The sequence below is a fragment of the Salmo trutta genome, chromosome 36 (genome assembly GCF_901001165.1).
Source record: "Salmo trutta chromosome 36, fSalTru1.1, whole genome shotgun sequence".
NCBI classification, from domain to species: domain Eukaryota; kingdom Metazoa; phylum Chordata; class Actinopteri; order Salmoniformes; family Salmonidae; genus Salmo; species Salmo trutta.
In genome coordinates, this window is record NC_042992.1 from 32,530,148 (window position 1) to 32,537,780 (window position 7,633).

Consider the following 7,633-nt stretch of genomic DNA (forward strand, 5'->3'; position numbering starts at 1 on the left):
CAGATGTTCATTGGCAAACTTCAGACGGGCATGTATATGTGCTTTCTTGAGCAGGGGGACCTTGCAAGCACTGCAGGATTTCAGTCCTTCACGGCGTAGTGGGTTACCAATTGTTTTCTTGGTGACTATGGTCCCAGCTGCCTTGAGATCATTGACAAGATCCTCCCGTGTAGTTCTGGGCTGATTCCTCACCGTTCTCATGATCATTGCAACTCCACGAGGTGAGATCTTGCATGGAGGCACAGGCCAAGGGAAATTGACAGTTCTTTTGTGTTTCTTCCATTTGCAAATAATCGCACCAACTGTTGTCACCTTCTCACCAAGCTGCTTGGCGATGGTCTTGTAGCCCATTCCAGCCTTGTGTAGGTCTACAATCTTGTCCCTGACATCCTTGGAGAGCTCTTTGGTCTTGGCCATGGTGGAGAGTTTGGAATCTGATTGATTGCTTCTGTGGACAGGTGTCTTTTATACAGGTAACAAGCTGAGATTTAAAGGGAGTGCTCCTAATGTCAGCTTGTTATCTGTATAAAAGACACCTGGGAGCCAGAAATCTTTCTGATTGAGAGGGGTCAAATACTTATTTCCCTCATTAAAATGCAAATCAATTTATAACATTTTTGACATGCGTTTTTCTGGATTTGTTTTGTTATTCTGTCTCTCACTGTTGAAATAAACCTACCATTAAAATGATAGACTGATCATTTCTTTGTCAGTGGGCAAACGTACAAAATCAGCAGAGGATCAAAAACTTTTTTCCCTTACTGTACCATAATGGGGAAACCACAATTTAAACGTTGTTTCCTGCCACATATAGACTTCAAAGAATTGTTGATTAGACATTCCACTCATTCCACTCTTCTGTCTTAAGTATTGGGAAACGGACCGCACCTGTCATTACTCACCCACTAACGTTCTACTCAGTGGAATGCTTTGATTGTCAAGGAAGATAATGAGCAGGTATGATGATGATACTGATCAGGGTTCATAGAGAAGCTGCGTCATCTTTTATCAAGAAATACTAATTTGGTTTATTTATCCTAAATCATCCCATTGAGATTAAAAACTCTATTTATGGGAGACGAGACAAGATAGCATCACATCTTTACAATAAGCAATTGTGGTGGTGCACTCTAATGGGTAAAAACTGTGAGGCCATGGAGACATGGTAGCTCTTTGAAAAGGGTAGGCTATGACTGTCAGAAAACAGACAAATGACTACCAAACAAACACCAATGCATTTCAGCTGACTTCATCAGGGAGGAAAGGTTTGAATACCTGATGTAGGCAGATACCAAGCCAAAACATGTTGGTGTTTGTTTTCCATGTTGTTTAGATTTCTACCGAAATGCCAGGACAATAAAGGCTTAATAAATCAACAAGTTGATCCCTCCATTTTCTTCAAGAGTGCATTGATATGAAAAATAAGCCCCAGGATAAATTGTTCTACTTGTTTCGATAGACAAATGGTGCCGATCATCCCTTTTCTTTTAAATGTTGGCCATCATCCCTTTTGTTTTAAATGGTGGCTAACCCTACCACTTAACTCCATGCACCTGACTCATATCCTAACCTCACCTAAACCTCTCCCCTCAGTAATTAACAAGGAAGTTGGCAAAGTTCAGCTGAAACTTCCTTCAACCAGATGATATGCACATTTCTACCCACACCCTGACTGCACTATAAATATAAGCCAGGAGGGTTATAATGTATGCATGCATACAAACAGCACAAATACAGATAGGATGAATATGGATAAAGAGCATGTTATCAGGTAATTCACCATAGTACCAATTGTTTTACTCTGCTAAATTGATGCTCTATCTAAATGTAATTTGTGATTTTAAGAAAGTATCAAGTTTAAGTAGGCTAAATTTTGAGTTAAATAATTATTCCATCACCACAGTTAATTTTCAACATTCACTTTTCTCTGCCTTTTAGGAGATCTTGGGACGTGGGAAAAGATGTCCCTGTCATCCAGAATGAACAGACATCCCAAAAACTAGTGAAACTTCTGCAATGGCTTTCCTTCTTTATTGTTGCCCTTCTTGTATTTGCTCTTGCCATATTTAGTAAGGTAAGATGTTTTGGTTTTAGGAAGGATATTTGTTTGCATCTACAAAACTATTGGTAAAACTTTACATTTAAGCAGGGGCGAAAATCTGATATCAACTTTGGAGGGGACAATTACATGATATTTTCTCAAGAGCAATTCCTGAGGGGGACACCAAAAGTAGTGCTGTAACACATAGCCTACATTGTAATATGGTAAATGTATATTGAGGAACCAAAGAAATAAGGTGTTTGCCGTACTCCTAACTACCGGTACCCAAAACTACAACTAATCACAACAGCAATACCATTGCCTTTAACAAATCTTAGTTCAGTCACCAGTTTAAGTTGAGAGTGGGGGTATCCATGGCATTTTCCAATTATGTTCCTATTTTACAAGTCAAAAAAATTGAGAACCTTTCATAATGTTGCCAAACAAAGACTCAACAAACTTACCTGAGACTCCCTGTCTCTGCCAGTCTGTCCCTGCATATCTGTCCCCAACTCTGCTGTCTGTGCCATCTGTTGCCTACTCTGCCTAATGACATCATTGTGAAACATTTCCATTGGAATTTCATTTCTTTCTTATGAACATTTTATCAACTAGTCTTTGAGATATTAGGCTACTAGGGTTCTTACTATGCGTTTTGGTGTATTGAAAAATACTCTGATGTCCATCTTTTATTTTTCTGCCATTTTTCTACCTGGCTGGCTGGCTGGCTACACACACAGTGTGTAGGTTATTTACAGTAGGAGATGGGCTTCTATCATCTTCAATCATTCTATTTGGGCTTCGATCTAAAAGGTAGCTAGCAAATGTGAAACGGATTAAAATGACGAGTTGACAGCTGTATGAGTTCACCATTTACACAACATATGCTGCAACCTTTTGTAATTTTAATAGTTTGTTTCATGTTGGCTGGCTTCCAACAATAACTGAATTTGCAACGCTAGCGAGCACCAATTCAGTTTCAGTGGTGTTTGCTATAATCTTTGCTACCCGGGTTAAATAAAGGTGAAATAAAATAAAGAAATAAAAGTTCCCTTGCGACAATTTAGCTTTTGCAACGAGACCATTAAATATATTTAAGACAATGGTAGAAGAGAGTGTAGTTCTGTTCAGTTTGGATTTCAGTTTATCGCTAACCTTATCACAGGGACTTTGAAGCACTAACTTACATCATCTGCATGCTGATTCCATCTTTGACGACGCCACATAAATGGAATAGGTACTAGCTAGCTTAATAGTTAATATTTGCGCGCTAGCTCTGCATATTCAGCTAGTGTGTGTGCGCGATTGACTGGATTAACCACACTTCAGTTACGTGCATTGAGTGCCTTTCAGACAGTAGATACGACCTCTCTGTTACCCAGCAAACTAAGGAACTGGCAGTGGATCAAACCATTGTGAGGCAAAAGGGTGGGGGGGTTGCAATCTTTTGAAACTTAAAAATGCACTATTAAGTGTCTATAATCAGCACAATTGCTTTCATTGCGTATTATTAATATTATTTAAATTACATAGTTATGTTTCAGTGATATATTGGGGGGGACAAATATTTTTCCCAGGATGGGGGGGTCGTGTGTCCCCCGTCCCACCCGGGATTTCCGCCCCTGCATTTAAGGAGCCTTTAAGAGGATTGCAAAGGATTTAGAAGTAGTTAGAACAGTTAATTATTACATAATATGTAGTTCATATCATTTAAAACAGTTATACTGTAACTCATAAACACAAATTGATTGATTGATTTTATTTGCCAGTAAAAAAAAATACATTTACACACAGGAAAAGCATTTTAAAAACATGACAGTGATACCACAGTGCTTGTTACAAAATGTATTACATACATAACATAGATACAGATATGAAAAGGGTTCAATTGTTCAATCATAGCCAGCTTTTGACATTCTTCATAAATGAAGTTATTGTCAGAAAAGTTTTACGTTGCTGTGGTAGTTTGTGCCACTCAAAAGCACCAGTATATAAAAAATGTGTTTTTACCTCAGTCATTATCAGTCTCTGGCTCTTGTGTTGAATTGGTGGACATCTCTAATAAAAGTAATTGGATAGGTACCTGGGCGCTGAGTCAGTAATAATTGTGTACCATACCAAGTTGGATTAATATATCCCTTATCTCTACCGACAGCCAGCCAGCCTAGATGATTAAAACGCTTGACCTGCTGATGATGGAATTGTCATTTGGGGTGTTTGTCAAGAGTGAGAACGGGTCTCCGGTCGCAACCATTTCCGTGCCAGGGGAATCAAGTCGAACATCTGTGTTCGGGGGGGGGTTGTCCCGGTCTGTAGGACCACTGGTGGAAGCGGTGTGCCCTCACGGTATCGGTCACTCCCAGTCTAGTCAGAATCTCTCCCTTTAGTTTATCGTAATCCTGTACATCCTTCAACTCGAGGTCGAAATATGCTTTTTGAGCATCCCCTGCCAGGTATGGTGCCAGAAGCCCTGCCCATTCTTCTTTCGGCCACTTCTCCCTCTCTGCCGTCCTTTCGAAGGTGGTAAGATATGCTTCCACATCATCCTGCGCTGTCATTTTTTGAAGAAAATGATTGGCTCACCTTTGTGTATTTGCAGCTGGTAACTGAGCCCCAATTTGGTCCGCTAGCCCCTTTAGGCCTTCTCTTAACTCCCGGGTGTTTCTCTCTTGCTCTTCTCTGAGCAGCTGGTTGGTGCGGTGCTGGACCTGTAACGTGTCCTGATACATTCGCATTGCATCCTGATGAGCTATTTGTTGAGCTCTAGTTGCCTCTTCTTGGGCGGCCGCCGCTTGTAACAGGGCCTGTATGGCTCCCTCCATACTCATTTTCCTGAAAAAAAACTGTCCTAACCAAACAAAGCCCCCACCCCCCAAAAAAAAAACCTGACTCCCCTTTGGAGTGCGAACTAAACTTTTTATTTTTTTATTTTTTCTACCTAACCAGCGGTATGGTTAATCCAATGCCCACATTCTCCACCACGTGTGGCAAACCTCTTCAAAGTTAGGAGCATTTGTCACAAATTAAGTGGGAAACTGTCACCAAAGTCAGCACAGAATTAAAGTTCTTTCGAACATGACAGTACCTGTGGGTTTGTTTCTCTGTCCTGGTCCACCCAGGCCGCAGGTAAGGTCAAGAATAGCAGGGTTCGGTACACAATCTGGTTCTCGGTAGGTCCAGGTCTAAACGGCAACAGGTAAGTCCAAAACAGTCCAGCTCGTACACGGTAAATCCAGCCAATGTAGATTGTCTCTTTCTCTATGGTTCATAGATCCTTCCCGCCCTCTCTCTCTCTTCCTGGTTTTTCTTGACCCTTTATCTGTGGGTCGGCTCCACCTTCTGAGGGTTCCCCTTGCTTCTGGGAATTGTAGATTTGGCAGTCGGCCATTTCGTGATCTGTAGTTCTGATCGGGGTGGCCATTTTAGAGATCGGGCAGAGCCCGTTTATTAGTTCTGTCCTCACATATCTGCCATTTATCACTCGACCCCCTTCTTTGCCACATATATTATAATTAAGTCTACGATTTGATAGAGCAGTCTGACTGAGTGGTGGTAGGCAGCAGCAGGCTCGTAAGCATTCATTCAAACTTTACTGCGTTTGCCAGCAGCTCTTAGCAATGCTTGCTTCACAGCGCTGTTTATGACTTCAAGCCTATCAACTCCTGAGATTAAGCTGGCAATAGTAAAGTGCCTATTCGAACATCCAATAGTCAAAGGTATATGAAATACAAATGGTATAGAGAGAAATAGTCGACGCATCATAATTCCTATAATAACTACAACCTAAAACTTCTTAACTGGGAATATTGGAGAACTGGGAATATTGAACAACCAGCTTTCATATGTTCTCATGTTCTGAGCAAGGAACTTAAACGTTAGCTTTTTTACATTGCACTTTTACTTTATTCTCCAACACTGTGTTTTTGCATTATTTAAACCAAATTGAGCATGTTTCATTATTTATTTGAAACTACATAGATTTTATTATGTATTATATTAAGTTAAAATAAAAGTGTTCATTGTTCATTCAGTATTGTTGTAATTGTCATTATTACAAATAAATATATATATATATATATATATATATATATATATATATATATATATATATATATATATAAAAATCGGGCCAATTAATCGGTATCGGCTTCTTTTGGTCCTCCAATAATCGGTATCGCGTTGAAAAATCATAATCAGTCGACCTCTATCTCTGAGCCTCTCTCTGTACCTGGCATCCACCAAATGCTGCACTGTGTTTTCCCCCACATTTACAGCACTTAACCTACACATTGCTTCCAGATTCACCATAATCATGTGCCCCTCCACACTTGGCACATATTTTATTTCCTTTACACTGAGAAGCTATGTCCCATTCTTTGGTATTTTAAACACCGCAGTGCATATGGGACAAATTCTCGAACATTGAAAGTAAGGAATCCTATCTGTACTTTTTCCAGCAAGACTTTCTCAAACCTCAGCATCACTGATAAGCTTTCACTTCTTTGACCCTCTTTCCTAATGATCAACATTTTGGCCTCAATCACTCTGCCTCCCTTCACATTTTCTTTAATATCATCTGTGGACATAGATATGGGGACCCCAGTGATCACCAATGGTGTTTCATGATTGTCAGTTGGCAAATTGCAACCAACTGACAGGTACATACACTGCCAAGTCCTGGAGTGTGAGGCAGGTCACAGCTTATCTGTACAACTGTATTCTCTTAACTGGCCCTGAATTTCTAATAAAATAAAATAATTCTCTTTACCCCTGCCCAAAATACCACCCACTCCCCATTCCCATCCAACCTCTCTGACCTTATCAAACAACCTCTCCCTTTCCACATCATACATTTCACAAAATAATAATACATGTTCAACTGTTAACTCTACCATACAGCCATTACACATTCCAGTACCATGTTTCAAAGAGGAATTCAATCCCCGTATGCCCTGATCTCATCCTACACAACATAACCTCCTCCCCTCTGTTCCAATTACTTGAAACCATCTCCCGTACAGATTTCCTTATTCAAATCCTTTTTTACCCTTACTACTTTCATCCCATTGTCTCTGCCAGCAATCTGAACCATTTCTCCAAATCCATTTTTTTCTATCTACTTGTAAAGCCTCAGCCGGTGTAGTTTTAAATGCACCATCGCACATCATGAGTGCCCTCACTTGCATCCTATCAAGGGGCAACAGCGATGTAAAAGCTGCAAAACCATACACAAAGCACCCATAATCTATGGACGATCTCATCGAATAACAATAAACACTCAGGTAATCTTTCCTATCTGCCTATCCTCAATCATGACCAACTATTGTCCTCATAAGATTGAATAGATCCTTACGTTTAGTCTCAATACATGTATGTAAGTCTCCATGTAAGCTTTTCATCAAACCATAGCCACAAATACTTAAATTCCCTAACCCTTTCCATTCGTTCTCTATATAACTGAATGCTGACATCTTCCTTTATCTTTCAGTACTGACTTTAACTAATGCATCAAGGGTAGTCCTTCCTTTTCTGAATCCACTCTGTTATGGACTTAATAGACCCTATATTCCAGATAATACATCAATCTGCCTA

General features: G+C 40.0%; 1 long non-coding RNA gene across 1 annotated transcript; it reads left to right on the plus strand.

Moving 5' to 3' along the window:
- The first annotated feature begins 794 nt into the window (after positions 1 to 794).
- Positions 795 to 1,999, plus strand: LOC115176228 (uncharacterized). Its single transcript, XR_003872190.1, has 2 exons — positions 795 to 1,771; positions 1,939 to 1,999. It is a non-coding gene; the product is annotated as an uncharacterized LOC115176228 (long non-coding RNA).
- The last annotated feature ends 5,634 nt before the right edge of the window (positions 2,000 to 7,633 follow it).